We start from the raw sequence: 23,925 nt of genomic DNA, 5'->3' as shown, positions 1-23,925 counted from the left end.
AAGATGTAGAAGAAGAAGCAGATGAAGAAGAAGAAGATGTACCAGAGGAAGAAGAGAAGTTGAAGATGACAAATCATCTTCAGATTTTGAGTTCTTTAGGGGTGATTACAAAGGGGAGAAAATTTCTTACAAAGCTTGGTGTAGGGGTGAAGATGAGGCTGGCACTGATACTGCAGAGCACTATTGTGCAGCTAACTCGGAACCTTCTGAGTTTTGGGAGGAAGAACCAATAGTTTCTGAAGATGAAGAAGTAGTGGATCCTACTGCTGTAACTACAAAAGCAGCCAAAAAGCTTAAGCCAGTTAGAAAACCTGGCCCAACTAGCAAGTCTCACAATGAGCCTGAGCACAACAAGTTTGAAGATTATGTCCCTGAAGCTGATGAGTACTGTTTTCCAGGTGATTTTGGCATAAGTGATGAAGAGGATGCACCAAGGCTGCCATCTAGAAGAAAGAGTAGGAAGAAGCAGAAGAAGGAGAGGAGATGGTATGATCCAAAAAGGCCTGATGCACATGAGCAGTTTTCAATGCATTTGTGCTTTGAAAATGTAGTTGAGTTCAGAGAAGCACTTAGAAATTTTCATATGAGGACTCTTAGGAATTTTAAGTATCACAGAAATGAACCAACTAGGGTTATTGCTTGGTGCTCTGAGAGAAAACATGGTTGTGAGTTTTACATAGTTGCCTCCAAGATAGCTCATGAGGCAACTTTCAGTATCAAGAAGATGAACCTAGATCACACTTGTGGAGCAAGTGGAGAGAACACAAAGGTGACAGTCAGTTGGGTTGCTAAGGTTTGTGAGGATACAGTCAGATCCAACCCTGGAGCTGGTGTTGACACAATTATGTCATACACAAAGAAGAAGTTTGGTGTGCATGTGCCTAAAAGCTTGGCATATAGGGCAAGGAAGCAAGCAGTTGAGGTTGTGCAAGGAGATCACAAACTCCAGTATCACAGAATAAGGGACTACCTGCAGTGTGTGCTAGATACTAACCCTGGCAGTAGGTGCATAGTAACAACACATGAGGACCCACTTAACCCAGCTCCTACCCCAAGGTTTCACTATATGTTTTACTGCTTGTTTGCATGCAAGGAGGGTTTTCTGAATGGATGCAGGCCATTTATAGGTAAGTATTCAGAAATTTATATGATTTTTAAACATTGATGTACTTAGGCACTCATGTTATCATGTTAGCAGGTCTGGATGGTTGCTTCATCAAGCTAAGCACTGGTCAGCAGATATTGGCAGCTACAGGGAGGGATGGCAACAATAACATCTTCCCAATAGCTTTTGGTGTTGTTGATAAGGAAGAGACAGACAGTTGGACATGGTTTCTCACACAGTTGAGAACAGTCATTGGAACTGGCAATAAGTTTGGCAAATACACAATTATGTCTGACAGGCAGAAGGTATTTTTCTGAACCTAGTCTTTACATTTGCCTTCACATTTGCCATGAGTAAAATGTTATTCAGTAGTAACACTTAAGATTACACTACATTGAACAGGGATTGTTGAATGCAATAGATGATGTATTCCCTGACTCTCCACAAAGGTTTTGTCTTAGACATATTTATGCCAATTTTCAATCTGCTGGTTTCAGAGGAGAGGAACTTAAGAAACATTTAGATCAGGCTGCCTATTCCTTTACCAAACATGGACATGATTTAGGCATGGAGAATTTGAAAAAAGAAAGTTTAGAAGCTTGGCAGTGGTTGTCACAGATACCAGAGCATACATGGGCTAGGTATAAAATGGACACTGTGTGCAAAACAGACCTGTTAGTAAACAACCTTAGTGAGGTTTTCAATAGAATGATATTGGATGTTAGGAACAAACCAATCAGGACTATGTTAGAGGGCATAAGAACAAAGCTGATGATTAAGTTTCAGAAGATCAGAGAGAAGACAGAGACATGCAGATGGGAAATCACACCTACTTATTCAGAGATTTTAGAAGAGGGGAAGAAGTGGGCTAAATATTGTGAAGCATACATGGCAGGGCCAGGCATATGGCAGGTCACTAGTAGCTCTGAAAACACATATTGTGTTAATTTGAACAATGAGACCTGTGACTGTAGGAGGTGGGACATGACAGCTGTCCCCTGTAGTCATGCCATTGCTGCAATGCAGAAAGTGAAGATACACCCTGAAGACTATGTTTCTGCTTTCTTCAAGAAACCCATGTATTGTGAAACATATAAGCACATAATATTCCCTGTGCCAGGTCCTGACCATTGGCCTCATACACCTGGTGATGATATTTCTCCCCCTATTTTTAGAGAAAAGAAAGGTAAAAAACAAACTGCCAGGAGGAAAGGCCTGTTTGAGGTGCCAGCTAAAAAGGATACTTCTAGGATTGGTACAGTGACATGCAGCAACTGCAAGAAGCAAGGGCACAGGATCAACAATTGTGGTGTCCCTTTGAAACCTAAGTTCCAGATGAGGCTGAACAAGCACCAGGTATGTCCATTCATTCCATTGTTACATTCATTGCATTGTTACATTCATTTCATTTGTAGGAAAATAGTTCTAACTAATATTGTTGTGTAGGAAAATAGAGCAAACTACTCTGAGGCTGGTTCTTCAATGGCTGCAACTGCACAAAGGCCACCAAGGGTACCTGCTGCCTCTGCACCTGCACCAACTCCTCCTCCAATAACAAGTGTGTCAACACAGACAGCTTCTAGGTCAAGGAAAAGGGCAGCTCCAGCTACAACAGCAGTACCACCACCTCTCAAGAAGAGCAGGCCCAACACCTCTTCTTCAACACTAGTACCACCTCCCAAGAAGAAGAACACAACTATTTCTGGCAATGGATCAAGGTCTTCTCCAGCAAAGAACACAAGGTCATCAAGGTCTTCTCCAGCAAAGAACACCAGGTCAGCTGCTGCCAATAGAGCTGGCAATGGATCTTTCATTGCTCCTAGACAATCTACTACAAGTGCTGTGCAGGATGGGTCAAAGAGGGTCAGGAAGCCATCTGGGAGGCTGAAAGATTAGTTTTATGCAAGTGGTAACTAGCTGAAGTGGTTGAACTCCTCTGTTATCCTAGGTTATGTATGCAAGTGCACTGTTTGATTTGGTTTGTCATAACACTGCCTCACTAAGTACTTGATACTGCACTGTTTGAGTTGGTTTGTAATATGGTACTTTATGTGGATTCTGCACTTGTCTGCAACTTCAATTCATCTGCAACTTTTATCTATATGTGGATTCAACACTTGATAAATTGATGGTGCTGCTGACCAAGTGCATTATAAGATACTGAGATATACATAACTGACCAAATGCATACATTTATTCAGAAACATCCAAATGTTACATAGATAGAAAGATAGTCTCATAGATTACATCCAAATCTCACAAATACTACCAAAACTCTCTCTCAAATTGACTTACAGATAGCTAGAAAGATAGATAGCAAGATAGATAGATAGGTATATAGATGGATGAGATGAGATTGACATATCAGTAATAGCGCTCAAAGAAACGGACCCACTTGGCCCTAGTTGCTGGATGAGGAGCCATGACTGCCCTCATCCTTGCCCACCTAATGATCTCCATGAATGACCTTCCCCTGCCGCCAGTGAAAAGCAGCTCTAATTCTTCATCATTGCACTTCTCCAGTACCTTGTCGGAGAGTCGGCGGTTGAACTCCTCTTACTGCTCATCCTGGGCCGCCTCTAGTGCCCTCTGCCTGCGCCTCCTCCTCCTCCTCTGTGCTGCTGCTGTCCTAACCTCCACAGCCTCCCCCTCTTCCTCTGTGACATCTCCCATGTCAGGATCCATCTGTGGTTTTCTTTTGGGTGGCGGCTGGTGGAGTAACTGGGAAAGGGTGGGGGTGGGGAGGGGTTTATATTGACAGATGGATGGGGTTGGGTGTAGTAGGCCTAGGGTTGCATTTGGTCAAAGACTAGTGGGCCACTAAGCCCAATTACCCACAGAAATAATATTAGTAGGCTAACAAATAACATATAAAAGATATAAGATCAAGTTGAACACTTAATAGCACACATTCTACATTTCCACAACTTAGTAGCATAAGAGATCCATTTCCACTACTTAATAGCATAGGAGATCCATTACAACACTTAATACCATAGGTGATCCATTACAACTTAACAACATAGGAAATAAGGTTCTTGCACTAGGTTAAACTTCACATTCCCCCAAAATGTACACCCATAATCACTTGCAGTCATGCCAGGCCACATCCTTATATAAAGGCCTTTGGATGTACTTACTTCACCAACATATCACAACAAGTTCAAGACTCAAGGATGGCCTTGATTTGCTCTAACTTCTCCTTGCTGCCATACCCTTCTTTCAGTAGCTCAGCAACAACAAGCTCAAGCTTTGCCTTCTCCTTCTTAAGAACATCTCTGTCAACTTCAACAGCCTTCATAGCCTTCCTGGTGTTCTTGATGATATCAGCTTGGCTCTGCAAAATGCACCTTTGCTCTTTTGCAAGTTTGAGCTTTTCCATCTGCACCTCCAACATAGCTTTCTCCTCTAGCTCCTTCTTCTTCTTCTCAAGTTCTTCCTCCTCCACTTGTTTCTGGTACACCTTCTTGTCCACCCTACCATCCTGCCAATCAAACATCTTGGATACATCATCAACAAGCTTGGTGTACTCAATGCAAAGCTTGTCATTTTCAGTCCTAAGCTTAGCCAACTCCCTTTCATGTTCACTCTTAAGCCTGGCCAACTCCTTCTCAAACTTCTGCTTGTCCTGTACCCTTCCAAAGTTCTGCTCATGGAACATCTCCCATAGCTTGCACAGACATCTCTGAAGAACAGTTGGCCAAGGCCCATCAACCCGCTCTACAACACCACAATTCACACCATTTTCCTGCATTTATAAATGTGATAAGTTATTACAAATGGACTAGGAGCTTATTTCAGTTCCATGATTAACTTGTATAGACTTCATAATTTCTAACAATGAATAACATAAATGAAATATGATAAGTTATTACATATGTGACTGTCATATCAAACAAAGTGCTGCATCATATCAAACATCAGTGAACATACATAGCAGAAAAGTTTATTGGCATCTAACCTGGACTGGGCAGCCATAGAAACGCCTTCCTGTTACAGGCCCTTCAAAAGCAACACGCTTAATAGGCCTCAGTTGGTGCAGAATGCACTTGGGATGAGCAAGCTCAAGTTGGCCACGGAAAAGGGGCTCCACAGTGGTGTCTGGTTCCTCCTGCAACCATAATAACCAACAAACACTGGTTTCAATCTCCACTCAATACCAGAATCAACAAGCACTGTTCTTTAAACTTGATCACTAAAAAATCTCCAAATCAGCATGAACCCTAACACTGTACAGAGATGAACCCTAGGTTACCTCAATCCTACAATCAAACCCCACCCTCACTAATCAAGAACAGTATCACACACACAACAACAACACTACACTCAGCAACATCCATGGCTGTAGCCTAGGGCTACTAGCACCTAACCCTAACCCTAACCCTAGGTGGCAAAGAACTTACCATAAGTCCCATGTCCATGCTGACAACCTCGCACTCCTCCTCCGAGCTGGTTTCCTCGTCGTTCCAGGAAGGCATTGCGGCAAGGAGGTCGCCTCGAAGACGGCGAGCGGCGGCGAGCTCGTACTGGAGCAGGGGAGTGAGAGCAGGGGAGTGAGCGAGCGAGCACGAGAGAGTGTGCGAGCGGGTGCGCCCGACCGACCGAGCGGGTATATTTACCCCAGTTCCGACCGGGCCGGTCGGCTAACGGCCGTTAACGGCCGCGCCGTGAGCGCGCGTGGCCACGTGGGCTGACAGATGGGCCTGGTCCGTCAGGAAACGGGTTAAATCGCTAGTCACCGCGGGTTTGGGTTTTTTGAAACAGCGGACCGCGCGTTCGGTAGCTTTCTGAGAAAAATTAAAAAGTGGTAGTTTTTTGGAACCCTAGCCTGTAAACTAGTAGTTTTATGCTATTTACTCCGTAGCCGGCCACCGAGGCTACCGTGCCCAGCGCTTTCTTGCGGGCGTCCAACACCCTAAGTGGCAAGCTTTTCATGGCTAACTCGCTACGATATATACCAACAACAGTCCCCTCACAGACGGTGCCGATGTGTGTGTTTGAATGTTGATAATGTTCCGCTATATTTATAGCTAGAGAGAAGGCGTGGTGAGCATACTGAACAACGTTTCCGTGAGTTTTTTTCTTCTAATTTTTCGATAAAGGGTGGACTTTATTAACTCAAAATGGAGCATCAAGAGGATACAAACACAATGAGCACACCCCCGGCCTCTGCATAGCTAGGACGCACGCACACAAAAACACGCCGGTAAATAGCTAAGTCATATAAGACCAAAGCTATACGTAGGCGAGAAAAAAATAAAAAAATGCCCCAAAGCGATCAGATCAACGATCGGCAAACTATAACAATGACCATATCTGCACCGACCATCTCATGACACCATGGGGACGATGAGATTCTTCAACAGCAACGCCTTCAGAAAGGGAGCGACACTCAAATGTCACCGTCACCGGATCCAGCCACCCAAAGCTAGAATCTAGGCTTTCACCCTGAAGAATCAGTCCGAGCATTCTGAACAATGCCTTCAACAAGGTAACGATGTAAAACATCGCCATTGCTAGGTATACCAAAATTGGGTCAGACCTAGGCTTTCACCCCGGAGCTCGAGACCGGGTGCTCAAGTAGCACCATCATCGAAGTCATTCAGGTGTTGTCGCCACCACTTTTCCACAATCCTAGCAGCTATCATCGCCGCACAACCATCCCTCTGCATCAAGACTCCAGCCATAGTTTGCATCTCGCCACCGAAGTCAACCACCTGATCTGTAGAGATGAAACTCACACAAAGATCTTTCAATGGCGACCGCAATCAGCGAGGCAAGTAGCCAGGACCATGGGCTGCAACTAGTCGGTGGCCGTCATCTGCACGCACATGCACATCTCAAGCGGCCGTCTGTGTGCGTAAGCATCCATGCACCAGCCCCGCATGCTTGTCTTGATCGTACTCCAAGTTATGGAGACCAACCAATCGGAAGACCGGAATCACCGGCAAGCAACCAGATTGGGACGCACCAAGCCATGGAAATAATCTAGATCAGAAGGCCGAAGTTTGTATTATGAGTTATGTGTTTTGATGACCGAAGTTTGTTCGGAGTCCCGGATGAGATCACGGACATGACGAGGAGTCTCGAAATGGTCGAGACATAAAGATTGATATATTGGACCATGTTATTCGGACACCGGAAGTGTTCCGGATAGTTTCGGGTAAAAAGGGAGTGCCGGAGGGGTTACTGGACCCCCCGGGGAGTTAATGGGCCTTAGTGGGAAGGAGAGGCAGCGGCCAGGAGGTGGCCCCCCCAAGCCCAGTCTGAATTGGACAAGGGGTTGGGGGCGCGGCCCCCTCTCCCTTCCTTCCCCCTTCTCCTTTAGGTGGAAACCTACTAGGACTTGGAGTCCTAGTAGGATTCCCCTTCTCCCGGCGCGCCTAGCTAGGGCCGGCCGACCTCCCCCTTCCTCCTTTATATACGGGGACATGGGGGCACCCTAGAACACACAAGTTGATCTTTTAGCCGTGTGCGGTGGCCCCCTCCACAGTTACACACCTCGATCATATCGCCGTAGTGCTTAGGCGAAGCCCCGCACCGGCAACATCATCATCACCGTCGCCACGCCATCGTGCTGACGGAACTCTCCCTCGGCCTCAACTAGATCAAGAGTACGAGGGACGTCATCGAGCTGAACGTGTACTGAACGCGGAGGTGCCGTACGTTCGGTACTTGGATCGGTTGGATCGCGAAGAAGTTTGTCTACATCAACCGCGTTAATAAACGCTTCCGCTTTCGGTCTATGAGGGTATGTGGACACACTCTCCCCTCTCGTTGCTATGCATCTCCTAGATAGATCTTGCGTGATCGTAGGATTTTTTTTTAAATTACTGCGTTCCCCAACACATGCAATGCAGCTACTGTTGCAAACTGGAACAAAAAACGCCCAAACACTACAGGAAACAGCTATTTTGCCGTCTGCCACGGCGGACGGCAAAGGCACGAACGGCGGACGGCAAAGGCCTTTGCCGTCAGCCGCGGACGGCAAAAGGCTCCGGCAAAGTAGGCTACGGTAAACAGCTGCTTTGCCGTCTGCTTCCTGGCGGCTGACGGCAAAGGCCCTTTGCCGTCTGCGGCGGACGGCAAAGAGAGCGGACGGCAAAAATTGTGCTCTCAGTCCGTTAAGTGGCTAACGGCAGGCCTTTGCCGTCCGCCAGCGGACGGCAAATTTTCTAGTGTCTTTGTCGTCCGTCGTATGATGTCATCTACACGTCACCACATGGCAGGCCTTTGCCGTCCGCCGCTGACGGCAAACTCTTTTACTCTTTGCCGTCTGCCACTGTAGGCAAATTGACCAAATGGGTCAGCTCCCAGGAAGCATAGCTGGATGCCACGTGGCCTCTTTGCCGTAGGTGGCAGACGGCAAAGAGCCCGTTGCCGTCGGTGGCAGACGGCAAAGAGCCTGCATATTGGCTCTTTTTCTGTTTTTTATTAAATCCAACAATTTTCATCACAAATATATATGACATATACAGATATATTTCACAGCAAACATATAAGATATATATGATATATATGACATAGTTCCATCACATAGATATCCAACATGCAGAGTTCCATCATACATAGTTCCATCACATATGTTCCATCCAACTACCAAGTTCCATCATACATAGCATAGTTCATCCAACTACCAAGATACATGCATAGTTCAACGATACAAAAGAAACAGAGAAAGGGATAAGGAGCACTCCATCTATGCAAGCTTTCGTCAAGTGAATGAAATCTGCAAAATGAAAAATAAGAAAGTTAGAAATAGGTGACTAGAACAAGAAGAAGACTAGAACAAGAAGAGTATGTCATTTATGGGCTAACTTACGTGAAATGGATCATATATGAGCTAACTAAGTTAAAATGGGTCGTTTATGAGCTAACTAAGGTCAAATGGATCGTTTTTGAGGTAACTAAGGTGAAATGGATCGTTTTTTAGCTCACTTAGGTCAAATGGATCATTTATGAGCTAACTTAGTTGAAATGGATCGTTTTTGAGCTAACTTTGTTGAAATGGATCATTTATGAGCTAATTTAGTTGAAATGGATCTTTTTGAGCTAACTTTGTTGAAATGGATCATTTATGAGCTAATTTAGTTGAAATGGATCTTTTTGAGCTAACTTAGGTGAAATGGATCATTTAAGAGCTAATTTAGGTGAAATGGATCTTTTTTAGCTCACTTAGGTCAAATGGATCATTTATGAGCTAAATTAGTTGAAATGGATTGTTTATGAGATAACCTAGGTAAGATGGGTCATTTTGGAGTTAACCTAGGTGAAATGGGCCATTTTAAAGCTAACGTAGGTAAAATGGATCATTTAGGAGCTAATCTAGGTAAAATGGGTCATTTTTGAGCTAACTTGGATGAACTGCATCATTTATAAGCTAACCTAGGTAAAATGGGTCATTTTGGAGGAAAAGAAGCTAACTCTAGGTCATTATGGTAAGCATATTGGAGGAAATAAAGCTAAGTCTAGGTCTTTATGCATTTGTTAAGCAAAACACTAGAGAAACTTACCGTGATCAGGGAGGTGTAGGAGCGGGGTGGCTAGTGCCGCTACCTGGAGAAGGATCGTGCGATGCGTTTCTGGAGTTAAGCTGCACCAAAGATCATTTCCAATGTCTCGTTAGCATTATTACACTCAAATGTTAAGACTAGCAAGTAATGTCCATTCAAATTAAACTCACCGTGCTCCCAGGAGCAATCACTGGCATCGGCGGAGCGGGCTGACCGGACTTCTCGCACACAGACTGCACATTTGGTTTTCACAACAGAGTCATACTAGTTAGTAATGAGACTCAAATGTTAAGACTAGCAAGTAATCTGCAGAAGAAACTTACCACAAGGAGCTCGTACATGGCCCTTGCCTGCATGTCAGTCCATGCCCTCTCCTCCTCCATCATATTTCTCGTCCTCTCCTCCATCTCCCGCTGCCTCTCCGCCGCCTCCGCCAGAAGTTTCTCCGTTCTATCTCTCTCAGTCTGTATAGCAGCCTGCAACACCACTCACATGACCATTTTTAATCATTGATGGAAGCGCACACAATGTAATGGAGAAAGATAACTGAGTACGTATCACTAACCTTGATGGCGAGTTGCACTGGCCGTTCACGAGGCCTTATCTCAGGAGCGGAGCTCGACTGGCGCGCCTTGATCTCCGGGAGAGTGCTAGGACAACGGATAAGTCCATCTCCAACGGCTATGGAGCCATGGGACCTCCCGCCACCAGATATCATCACCAGCTCTGGATCAATGGGACCCTGGCTCGGGTTAAAGTCCTCCCCTTTCCTCGCCTTCCCCTCATCTCTATATCTCACGAGCTTGTTGTGGGAGGAGATGTTGGTGAAGTTGTTTGCATCATCGAGGTCAGACTGAGAGAAAGCCTTGACTTTCTTGAAAGAGGCAGTGTGGGCCATGGCATACAGGTCGTACACCTCTGGCACCTTATCCGCCTTATTGTAGCGTGCCTGAAAGAGAGAAACAATGAAAATTAGTAATTAAAGGGCTCAAGCTAGCATGATGAATGAATTGCATGAATCATGAAGCAAACCACATACCCAGTTGCGCCCGAACTGATATAAGTTGGAGCTGCCTTGATGGTGTGGCACACCTTCCATTTGGGCACGTTTGTCCTTGGCCTCGTTGTGGAGGGCTAGCCATTCTTTTGAGCACCACTCATCGACCAACACCTCCCAACAATCCATCCGATCCGCACACCATCTCGGAGGCGCCTAAGTTAGCAAATAGAAACTTGAGCGCTACGGCTAAGAATTACTAAATGAAGGAACTTAAGTAGAAGGCCTTAAGAATTACCTTCATGTACTGCTCCTTACTCAGGAACTTATCGCGGCACGCCGGCTTGGTCTTCTTGATACCACGCAAGGCGTAGTAGTCTCGAACAGCCTACACCCGAGCCTCGTGCCGTAAGTTCTGGAGTAGGCGCTTGCAGACGTTCTGGATAACATTTGCCGCGTCCTCCTCGTATCCCTCCTCACACCTGTAGAATGTCTGCAATCAAATGAGACAATATTGATTAGTACAATTAATAACTAGCTAGTTGAAGATTTTTAAATGTGTAAAGGAGAAATTACCCAGAACGTCCTGATCACCATGTCTGCCCTCGTGTCGCACACGACACCGTCGATAATGACATCCGGCGGGGCCGGGGCAGCCACGTAGTGCTCCCAGCTCAATCCAAGCTCTGGAAGCCGCCCCTCACCAGGCAACGTGACAAACCCCGGGAAGTTTTGCCGGCAAAGAACTCCAAGGACGGAGTTGGGCCGGCGGACACTATGATGGTGGTCCCAACCCCTGCAGCATGACAAGGCCAACGCATTAGTTATTTGAAGAAACGTGAATGCAGAAGGTACAAAAATATTAAATGCACTTACGTACCTCTCCCCATCAGGGAAAATCAACCACCTCTGCTCGCGGGTCGCCGGCATGGACGGGAGCCGTGTAGCACCACGCTGGTAGACGGTGCCCCCCTCCTCCTCAAGATCAGTCGGCTCCCCGCCATCATCAGCATGGCCACTCGGCTCCTCGGGCTGATCCGGCCAGGTACCCCATCCGGACGTGTGCTCCTCCGGGGTCTCGTGGGCCGAACTCTCGTGGGCCGAAGGCCAGTCGACCCAAGGCTCGTGGGCCCAAGACCCGTGGACCGGAGGCTCGTGGACCGGAGTCCGTGTAGCCTCCTCCTCGGACGAGTCCACCCTAGCAGTCACGTGCTCGGGTGAAACAGCTGGGGGTGGCGGCGAGGAAGGCGCCGTAGCAGTCACCCTACCTCCTCTCCCGCGACCACGTGCCCCACCTCCTCTCTTCCTACCTCGTCCCCTGCTGGGCACCGCGGTCGACGAAGAAGGGCCCGGCGGTGTGGACATACTGTCCAGCAACGCTCGGCGGAGAGGTGCGTCTGGAATCGAAGACCTCAGACCACGCGCCGACGAAGAAGGGGCCTTGGCGCGCTCCCGACCAGCGCCCACCATCTTTCAACACCTGCCATGACAAACAGTAAACGAAATTAGTACAACATAAAAAAAAGACCGACATGAATAATAATATGTGTATCACTTAAGTGTATCATCATCAAGTACAACATTAAAAAATTTAATACCTGACACTACTAATAATCTCGATCAGTATCATCAATAAATGCATAATCATCATCATCACTATAATCAATGACGGGCTCATAGGGTTCAGTGGCATCAACATGTGGAAGGCCACCTTGACGTAATCGGTCAAGCAATGACAGGTCATCCGCAGCAGTAACCTCTTCTTGTTCCGGCTCTTCTTGTTCCTCCTCTGGGGTGATGTCGGATTCACTGTCGCTGTCTACTTCAATGTTTTGGGGTGAAGTATAGCGGTTCTTGAAACGCTTTTTGGAAAGACGTGTCTCTTGGAAGAATTCTCCTTCATATGTGTCTGGGTTAATGTGAGGTTCATAATCCTCTTCCTTTGGGGGAGATAGTCTAGCACGTGGCGGCACTTCATAAACGACATCCCAACCTTTCAGATTTGGATTAGTTTGGCAGGCCCACGGTAGATAGAATACTTGGGTCGCCTGTTGAGCCGTAATATAGACATCAGGAACATCTAAATGGGTGCTTTGGTTGATTTCAACTAGCCCTATATGTTCATGAGTCCTTCTAGTCTCCTTCGGCTGAAACCAATAACATTTGAAGACTACGACATTCGGTGGGTTTTCACCATAGAATAGAAGTTCATAAATTGCTTCAACTCTCCCATAATACTCGGTACCTCCTTCGCCGATAGCAGATACACAACAATTTGTAGACTTTCGGTCGGCCATAGATAGCTCTTTGCCATAGGTACGAAAGCGATACCCGTTGATGTCGTATTTGTCAAATGAACGGACCTTATAGTCAAAACCATTAGCGACCTGTCTCAATTCGGCGTCCATAGACTCTGAATTAGCCTACAAGTTTAATATGAAAGGATTGTTGCATTACGCACAAATTAGCGAATGAAACCGGGATAGCCGCCTACAAATTAGCCTACAAGTCTAATAGAAATTACCGTTTGTTTGAACCAAGAGATGAAACCGGGATAGCCGCCTCCTTGCTTTGCGAGAAGCTCATACTATTCGACAGAATCCTTTTGGATCACCGCTCCATACGAGAATAAGGCGACGTATCGACTATATGAAATATCCAGGAATAAGAGCAGTTCAAAGGAAATAGAAGTTGTGAAACTATGTACCGAGAACTTACTCGATGTACGGCCGCACTTCTATCAGGTTGTTGAAGATATACAACGAAATGGTCCGCCATTGTTCGTTATCCAAAGATACTGGATTTGAAACACTGGCTGGTGCGAGATTCCCTTTGAATAGGCTGAGGTTGGATCCACCCTTTTTAGGGTCGTCAGCATTGTACCGAGGCTTCGGATTATGCAAATGACGATTTTTGGCTTCGTAGTGTGCTGTCACGAAGTTTGCCGCCTCCTCAGTGATGAATGCCTCAGCCATCGATGCTTCAATTCTACGTTTATTTTTACATTTTTGTCTAAGCGTCTTCTGCATCCTCTCAGTTGGGTAGCACCAACAATTTTGCACGGGCCCCCCCAATCTTGCCTCGGTCGGGAGATGCAAAATCAAATGTTGCATTGTATTAAAGAAGCCCGGTGGAAAGATCTTCTCTAACTTGCAGATCAACTCCGGCGCTAACTCTTCCATTTCTTCTAGCACGCCAGGCGATAGTTCTTTCGCACAAAGAACACGGAAGAAATAGCTGAGTTCTGCCAGTACTAGCCATTCATCCTCAGGGATGAAGCCACGCAACATCACCGGCATTACCCGCTCAATCCATATGTGCCAATCATGACTCTTGAGACCAAATATCTTCAATTTATCAAGACTGGCTCCCCTCTGTAGATTCGCTGCATACCCATCGGGGAAAATCAACTGCATTTTCACCCACAAGATAATTTCCCTCATAGCTGGCCTTCCAAGATTGAACCATGCCTTTGGCTTCGTCCAGTTCTGCTTTCCTTTCGGTTCTTTCATGTTTTGTAACGGCCTATCACATAGCGCCTCCAGATCGACTCTAGCCTTAGTATTATCCTTTGACTTCCCATCTATGCCGAACAATGTACCAAAAAGTGCCTCGGCGATATTCTTCTCAGTGTGCATCACGTCGATGTTGTGTGGGCAAAGGAGGTCTTTGAAGTAAGGCAGATCCCATAAGCATGTTTTGTGAGTCCAGGCGTGCTTAGAATTATACCCCTTGAAGTACCCTGGACGCTCTGGATCTGGCTCGAGAGCGTTTAACTGATCCAGGGTCTGTTGGCCTGTCAATGCAGGTGGTGCAGAGTTTTTGACAACTCTACCTCTGATGAAGTTCTTCTTGTCTTTCCTGAACTTATGGCGAGGATTCAGGAACTGTCTATGCATGTCGAAGCAAGAAAACTTGCGACTGGCCTGAAGCCAACGAAACTCAAGAGCTCCCTTCCATGTGGGGCACGGGAACCTTCCATGCACACACCAGCCAACGAATAGCGCATACGCCGACAAGTCATGCATCGAGTACATGTACCAGACACGCATTATGAAGTTCCGTTTGCTATAGGCATCGTATGTCTTGAACCCATTATCCCAGGCTTCTTGCAATTCGTCCTTAAGCGGTTGCATGTACACATTCATATTTTTCCCCGGATAGTTGGGCCCTGGAATTATCAATGTCAGGAAAATGTTCTTTCTTTGCATAATCTGTCCGGGGGGAGATTGAGTGGAAAGACAAATACGGGCCAACAACTGTATTGGGCTGCCGTCATACCAAACACACTGAACCCATCCGTGCTGATGCCGACTCGAGGATGCCTCGGATCTGCCGCTTTGTCACCATGTAATTCATCAAACTTTTTCCACGCAACACCATCCGATGTGTGTACAATCATCAGATTCCCATCTGCATCTAGTTCGGTTCTTTTGCCCGTTTTGCGCCATGTCATCTGTCTGGCCGTCTCTTCGACCATGAAAAGACGTTGAAGTCTTGGTACGATTAGCATATACCGAAGAACACTAACGGGGATTTTTGTCTGTGTCTTCTCACCCATACCATTGTCTACCACAACATACCTGGAAGACATGCAAATGGGACAATAGTTCAAGTCCGCATAGTCAAGCCTAAACAAGACACATCCTTTCTCACAGGCATGTATCTTATCATAGGGCATCTTCAGTGCACGGAGGATTTTGTCCGACTGGTACATGTTTGCAGGCATTACATGGCCTTTGGGTAGAAAGCGTCCAAATACTGTCATCATTGCATCGTAGCATTCTCTGCCCAAGTTGAACTGAGCCTTCAGAGCCATTACTTGTGAGATGGCATCCAACTGACAAAGCTCAGTGTGCTCATGGAGCGGACGTTTTGAAGACTCCAACATTTCATTGAAGGCCTTTGCAGATTCCTCCATCTCCTCGTCCGAATCCCGAGCATCATCGAAGTCTTGCACCATGTTTTCCATCCCGGTACCATGCTCGTCGGTGCGACGACGATCCACCTCAGCTCGGTCACGTTGGGCAGACTCACCATGAAATGTCCACACCGTATAATCGGGCGTAAAACCACTCTTCTGCAGGTGTTTGCCTATTTCAGCCTCTGTCCTCTTTTCCCAATTGCCGCACCGTAAACAGGGGCACTAGGTTTTCCTCCGGCCATTTGCAAATGCGGCTCGCACAAACCCCTTGGTTTTTGTGAACCATTCAGTGCTCCATTTGTTCTGACCAGTGTGACCGGTGTACATCCACGCACGATCACTCATCTTGACTTTCAGAGCTACTAGACACACAACAAATATATATATATATATATATATATATATATATATATATATATAATTCACCATGTATATATTCATCAGTTGATCTACTTTGTCAATTTTATTACGTCCATGCAACCTACACTCTAATAGGTAATGATAGGTCCTAATCCCACCGGAGTATGTTTAGATTGGGTTCATTTTCCCATGCTATGCTCCGGATCCTACGCAAAATTTTGGCAGCACCTCCCCGTTGTTCTCCTGATACACGTCTCTGCAATAAACAGAGAGGATGTGTACCCGGAGAACAACAGGGGAGGCACTGACGAAATTTATGCGTCGGATCCGGAGCAAAGCATATGGGAAAACGAACCCAATCTAAACATACTCGGGCTGTCCATGGATAGCGTTGGACAATTCGAAAGAATCAAGGTTATAAATATGCAAATGCATGCATATTTATAACTATGACGCTTTCGAACGGGAGACACATATTGGTTACGCATACTGATGATTCAAGACACATATATAGCTAGCTATCAAGTTTCATCGGAATAGATCAAATAATTAATGGGGGTGGAGGACATGTCATTTGTGCTCACCCACGAACGAAGGGGCAGAGCTCGTCAAACGCACGGCGAGGTCGTCGAACACCAAACCTCGCAGTGACGAAACAACTGCACATTTAAAACTACCCGATCAACACAATTATATATGATGTTTTTCATAAAAAAATCGAAAGATATATGACCTAACTAATAATTCACAAATATATGACCCCGTCGGCTTCTGGAAGGCCAAAGAACACCTTTTCGGGAGGTGTCGGGGGTCGGGGTGTCGTGTCGGTCTCGGGGTGCCGTGTCGGGGTCGGCGTCTCGGGGTCGGGGTGTCGGGTCGGGGTGCCGGTTCGGGGTCGGGGTGCCGTGTCGGTGTCAGGGTCGGGGTGTCGGGTCAGGCTCGGGGTCGGGGTGTCGGGGTCGGGGTCGGGGTCGGGGTCGGGGTCGGGGTCTCGGGGTCGGGGTGTCGGGGGTGTCGTGTCGGGGGTCGGGGTGTCGTGTCGGTGTCGGGGTGCCGTGTCGGGGTCGGGGTGCTATTTCGGGGTCGGGGGGTCGGGGTGTCGTGTCGGGGTCAGGGGGTTAGGGGGTCGGGTGTCGGGGTGGAGTCGGGGTCGGGTGTCGGGTGTGGTGTCGGGGTTGGGGGGTCAGGGGGTCTTCTCATTCTTCTACTACTTCTACTTCTTCTCATTCTTCTACTTCTTCTCATCCCCCGTCTTCTTCTTCTTCTTCTTCTTCTTCTTCTTCTTCTTCTTTCTCCTCCTCCTCCTCCTCCTCCTCTTCTTCTTCTTCTTCTTCCCCCTTCTACTTATTCTACTTTTCGTCTTCTTTTTTCATCTTTTTTCACTTCCTTTAATTATGACTATTTAACTAAAACCTAACACTAGTCTAATATAATCCAATCTAATTAATCTAATCTAGCTAACTATATAACCTAAACCTAAACTAAAAACCTAAACTAATTAAAACTAAACTATTTAAACTAATTAAACCTAAACTAATTAAACTAAATAACCTAAACTAATTAATTCTAAACTGAAAAAACTTAAACTAAAAAACCTTATCTAAACAGAAAAGAAAAACAAAAAAACAGAAAAGAAATGGCAGGGGCTCACCGTGGGGGGCGGCGACGGGTCGGGGAGGGGGCGGCAGCGAGGCGGCGCAGCGATGGGGAGGGGAGGGGCAGCGATGGGCGGCGCTCCTCGGGGGGCGGTCGACCCGCGGCTGCAGCAGCAGCGGCGGTTGGTCGGGGGTCGGGGGCGGGGACGGGCGCGGCGGTACGGGGACTGGACGGCCACGGCGCGGCTGGCCGACGTGGAAGGAGCGGCGGGGCCGCGATGGAGGTTGGGGAGGGGTGCGGGGCGGCGGGGAGGCCGGCTACGCCGGACGGGGTCGGCGGCGGCGGCACGGGCTGGTGTGGGCGGGGCGATGCGGAAGAGGCGGCGAGGGTGCGGTGCGGTGGAGGTCGGGGCGCCACAGGGGAGGGGTGTGGGGCGGCGGGGCGGCCGGCGAGGCGGCGGCACGGGCTGGTGTGGGCGGGGTCGGCGGCGGCGGCGCGGGTGTGGTGGGGACGAATGAGAGAGTGGGGAGAAGAGACGGGCGGGACGGCCGTTAACGTAGCCGCCTCTTTGCCGTCTGCCAACGGTCGGCAAAGTTTCTTTGCCGTCCGCTTGCGGACGGCAGAGAGGTGGGGCCGGTGGGCTTGAGTTGGTTAAACAATAACTGGACCCACCCACCTCTTTGCCGTCTGCTAGCGGACGGCAAAGATTCTTTACCGTCAGTCAGCGGACGGCAAAGAACTGGCTGATGGCAAAGACTTCGTTTGCCATCAGCCACATCTTTGCCGTCTGTTTTCTTGTGGCTGACGGCAAAGACCTTCTTTGCCGTCAGCCAGCAGACGGCAAAGAGGTGGCAGACGGCAAATAAGTGGATTCCAGTAGTGAAAGGAGTTTTATAGGATTGCAATTTTTTTGGAATTTCTTGCTAATTTGCGGTGCGGGGTCTTGTGTGCGAAAATACGTGACGCTTTGTTCGGTTCTAGGGGGTTTAAACCTCTAGGCGATCCAGTTAGTGTCACCCAAGGGGCGCGCACCGGCCTGCCCGGTACAAAAGCCGTGGAAGCTGCTGGGTGAGCATTGCAGGCTAGATAGGGAGGGCCCCACCTTGGCCGAGGTGTCGGGGAAGATAATGTTGACACCGCTGCCACCATCCATCAGGACCCGCAGGAGGTGGAATCCTCCAGCGATCAGATCTACTACCAAGGCGAACTTGCTGGGGTGTGAGACGTAGGCCGGATAATCGGTGCTGGAGAAGGTGATCTCGCATCAGACCACTCCATGAGGTCGGATGGGGCTTATGAGCCCTGCACGTCTCCGCGGCTGGGAAGATCATGTTGATGCTGGTTGTTTGGGTGGGCTAGCAGGTTGATGAAGGTCTAGTCCTCCCGCGACGGGCGGAGGCCCGCACTGCCTTCCTCACGTGTCGAGCGGTGGGCGAGGGAGCTTTTGTCGATTGTATTGATCTAAGAAAAATATCCAAATTAGTAAAAAGAAGGTGCTTTTGTCGTGCGGCGGGCGGGGAAGCTTGGTCTGTTGGTTTGCTAACATGTGGTCCCACGTGTTAGTGATGTATCAAGCCGATGCGCGTTCCTCGTGAGGCAGAACAATGGCAGAAGCAACACGTGGTTTTCTTGAAGAAGATGATGGAGAAGTGGATTCAGGGAAGAGTGAAATGATGGTTGCTTTGTCCGTCCAACTTATATTGCGGGCAAGGTGCAGTATTGTGATTTGACGTCTCATTGCTCATTATTACTGCAGCGCTACGACCGGGGTGCATCCCCCTGCTGTTTTGCACTATTATTTGGTGCATGACACGTAGACCCGGATGCTAGATGTCCCACATGTCGGTGAAAGGAAGTACAACATTTATGAAAGCGAGCGTCTCCACTCTTACGACGGAGGAGTACAAGACACGGTAGCCCACTTAACTGTAACTTGTAATGTAGTACTGCGTTGTAATCTTGTACCACTTGGTTTTGCTGCTTCGCGTGATCCATCAATACAAACCCCGATTAAAAAAGACGAGGGCGGGTCTTTTCCTGCAAGGTAGGCAGGGGAGTTTGGTGTAGTCGGTTCGACAGATAAAGTAAGAGAAAGTTGTGATGAAATGCTTCAATGTGTATTGGGCCCTTTCTTTCTTTCCTTTTTGAAGTGGGCCCTTTTCAGATCACTACTAGATGATACTAGCCCGCACGTTGAGTATATTTCAATGCAATTTTAATGTACATGCCACGTGAATACTAATTGAAGTACTAACAATATGTTCCGGCCCGCCGCTTAACACGCACTGGCAAGGTATATCAGTAACATGTGCGACTGCAAGTGAGGAAATCAACGATGGGCCAAGCTGAGAAACTCCCTCGCTTATCGCGCGGAAAAGCCCCGTCCTAGCGTTCTCAATTGTTATTTGTATCTATCGGTCGTGTCAAGGAGCAAAACCAAATGTTACAACTTACAAGTTCAAACTGAAAAAGCCTGCCGCGTTCGCGTCGCACCTCACACGGTCGGTCCGGCACACCGCTCAAGCTAGGGAACGTATGTTGTCTTGCATTTTCACTCACATATGGGATCGTTGTTGAGCAAACCGATTACCGGCAAACCCTCACCCCGCCCCCGTGTGTCAGTTGAGTTAGAGCAACGAGGAGGGAGAAGAGCTAGTTGTAGCACGGGCTGTAAGAAAATTGGTGTCAGATGAGACTCGTACTGGTCTGTACTCTACCACTGTACTACTCCTACTACTCTACACTATTAATATGCGGTCATCCAACCCTGTCCGACAAAAAAGACCGCAGACACCGATTATTTGTTGATATTTAAATTTGTTTTCACACAGCAAAATATCCCTGAAAACAACAACACACAACAAAATTTCACAACGAATGAGAGATATGAATGTGTTGGGCGGGGTGGGGCTGGAAGTTATTGAGGACATAAGGGGAAAACTTTTGCAGGCTAGGATTCGGCATAAAGATATTTCTATTCGAAACGCAGAGGCTGGTTTTTTTTTGTTGCGAAATGCAGAGCCTTGGGTTTTGGCGTCAAACTGAAACTTTTGCAATTTTTTTTATCATTTATTCTCAAATAAGGCGCACCGGACGTCGCGCAGCCGCACCAGCCTCGTGTGGTTGTCTGGTGGCAGCGTGTGCGATAGGCGATAGCACAGTGATACTCTCATTTACCATTTGCAGCTCAAGCTTTCAACATTTGCCTACAAGGTGCGTTCGTCCCTGACAGTAAATTCGTCAATATACATTACAAAATAAAGCATCTTTGTACGGAAATGCACTCCCAAGTGATGAGGTAGAATGGTGGTCGAGCACGCATCCTGTGCGGCTGAAGCCGGGACGTCGGCGGTGCCAGCAAACCATGGGCATTGGAGCGCCATGGCGAATAAGTAATTTTACCGGTGGCGGGAGGTACCGTCACACCATCCTCCGTCCGCCTAGTTTCGTCAAAATTCGTGCACTCTGCCAGAGTATATACTACAGCTCTTATACTATCTAAATACGATTAGCACACACTGACACATCTGACCATATACATGCATGCCATGCAGCTTTGTCAGGAGAGAGAGAGGCTGACGGGGCATGCATGATTCTCTCTCCCCACATAAATGACATGCATTTTATTTCGTTCATATATTTTGAATGATTGATATATTTCAAAGCGAATGTCTATTTTTGAAATTTTCTATATACTTGAGATCATGTTGACAAGACCTCTTGAATAAGATCAATGTTGGATATATTTGAACTACTTTTAATTTATATATTTCAATTTTCTTTGGCATCACTTTCATAAAACATAAGATTGTTTTGCTATTCCAAAAAAGTGTTTGCTCCTGTTTTGCAAATTTCAAAATAATAATTTCACCTTTTGTAAACATTGGTTTCACTTATTTTAAGACACATATTTTACTTGTTTTAGAAAAAAATCACTCATTTGAGAAAGCATATTTCACCTTTTCTGAAATTAACTGTTTTTACGCATTTCATCTATTTCAAATATAGCTGATTTTACTCATCGGAAGAAAATGATGTCACTCATTTAAGAAAAATAATTTCACTCGGTTGAGAAAACATATCTCACTCAGTTGAGAGAACATATTTTCACACATTAGAAAACACAGATTTTAGTCGTTTCAAAATACTAGTTTCACTAATTTCTGAAAGTCGATTTCAATCATTAAAAAAACTATTTTCTTTATGTTCAAAAAATCAATTTCACTCATCTGAAGAAACATATTTCACTCAATGAAGAAAATGATTTCACTCAGTTGTGAAAACATATTTCTCTCAGTTGAGAAAACATATTTTGAATGAAATATTGAAACATATTTCACTCAGCAGAAATATCAGTTTCACACATTGAAAAAGTCGTTTCACACCAAAAAGACATATTTCACTTTTTTCAAATAACTCATTTCACTCATTTCAGAAAACACATTACAGTCGCTCAATTGAAATATTATATTTCACTTGTTTCAAAAAACTGATTACACTCATTACAAAAGATAGATTTCATTAGTTTCAAAAAAACACATCACAGTTACTCCATTGAAGAAACAGTTTCATAAGCTGGAATATGAAACTCAAAAAGAAAACTATATTTAGAAAAGTGGTTTCAATGGTTTCAATATAAAACTGATTTCATTCATTTCAAAAGAACTCACTTCACTCATTTCATTATACTTATTTCATTCGTTACCAAAATGTTTTGAAATAATCAGTTTGACATGTTTGAACAAACTAGTTTCAGAAAACTGATTTCACTTATTTCAAAAAATATTTTCACTAGTTTCAAAATCGGTTCCAATTATTTTGAATAAGAAATTTGAAATACATGAAATTTGAATTTTGATATGATTAAAATAGAAAAACTTAAACTAGTTTAAATATATTCAAAGTTGGTCTTGTTCTATAGATCACATGTTCAGGAATTTGAATATATAAAATATTTCAATTATAGAAAATTAGTGTGAGAGATATTGTACATCTAAAATTTTAAACAAAGATAAAATGAATGGATTTGTGTGTGAGAGAGAGGAGAGATGCTGCATGCATGCATGTGTACCGTTCCTGTTAAAAGGTACTGCATCATTCTGACATTGATTAGAGTTAAATCAGAAATACAAGAGATATTTTACAATGAATACTTTCATATACACATACACATGGTCTCACAACTTTAGATGTGGCAGCACCTCATTGGTGGGGAGATCACCGGTAGCTCCCGGCTCGAGTAAAAAACACTTTGCGAGCGCCATGGCCGCTGGCGGACGCTCGCCGGGGTCGCACGTGAGGAGCCCCTCTAAAACCTCGGACCCGTCGCGCGACAAGCGCTCCTCGGGGAACAGCTCACGAAGCCGGCTGCCGCCTCGGCGGGTCAGCAGCTTCTGCCCCGCGGCGGCGAGCGGCGTGGATGCCATACACGTGCCGCCGAGCACGCGGAAGATTCTCAGGAGCTGGTCGGTCGCGCTGTGGCCACGGAACAATGGCTCGCCGGCGAGCAGCTCCGCCATGACGCAGCCGAGCGACCAGGCGTCCACGACCTCGTCGTAGTCCGGCTTCCCGAGGAGCCTCTCGGGAGCCATGTACCAGAGCGTGCCGGCCTGGCCGCGCGGCGGCGTCGCGCTCAACATGGAAATGGCCATCCCGAGACCGTATATCTTTACCACGCTCTCGCCGCCGACGAGGATGTTCCCGGGCTTAATGTACCGGTGGAGGATGCCACGCTCGTGCATCCCCCCGGCCCCGCTCAGGAGCTGCCGATGTGGCGCGTCTCCTCGTCCACGAAAGGCCGGCGGCGACCACGCAGAACGTGGCCAAGGCTCGGGCCGACGTGCTCCAGGACGAGTGAGGCTGCACTGCCCGGTCCCGCGCGATGCCGTGCAAGCCGACGACGGAGGGATGGCCGCGACACGCCGCGAGGTAGTGCGCTTCGCGCAGCAAGTCGCGGTGGAGCGCGTGGGCGGTGGCACGGCGCCTCCTCTTGCGGCTGCCGTCGTCGGGTGATCGGATGAGGCATTTGAGGGCGACGTCCGCGCCTTGACGACGACGCCGAAGCCGCCCTTCCCCAGCACGCGCGTCAGCTTGTGGTGCTCCCGATGCGCCGCCTCTTGCGGGAGCCGGCGGCGTGGTCGTCGATCATGGCGCCAATGGCGGCTTCAGCACCGGCGATTCGCGAGACGGTGGCCATGGGGTTCCCGCCCCCTCTGCTGGTGCGTGTCGGAGAGCAAGCGAGGGGAGTACATGCCAAGTTTTCGTGGCGCGCGCGCAACGCGTGGAGCGCGTTTGCCGCGGTTCAGTCGGATTCCGAATTCGATCGGGAGTGGCGCTCTGCTCGCCTCCGACTGGAGTACGGCCACCGCCTCGGCGGGAGATATAAGCTCCATTGGGGGCCTCGTGGTAGGCGATCGCCATCTTCCTTCCC

At 47.3% G+C, this 23,925-nt stretch overlaps 1 pseudogene; it reads right to left on the bottom strand.

The window, feature by feature from the left end:
- Nucleotides 1-20,745: 20,745 nt before the first annotated feature.
- LOC109785181 (putative cyclin-dependent kinase F-2) lies at nucleotides 20,746-23,691 on the bottom strand (annotated as a pseudogene).
- Between the last annotated feature and the right edge of the window lie 234 nt (nucleotides 23,692-23,925).

Source organism: Aegilops tauschii, chromosome 7 (assembly GCF_002575655.3).
Source record: "Aegilops tauschii subsp. strangulata cultivar AL8/78 chromosome 7, Aet v6.0, whole genome shotgun sequence".
NCBI lineage: Eukaryota > Viridiplantae > Streptophyta > Magnoliopsida > Poales > Poaceae > Aegilops > Aegilops tauschii.
This window is presented reverse-complemented; position numbering and strand designations above follow the sequence as displayed.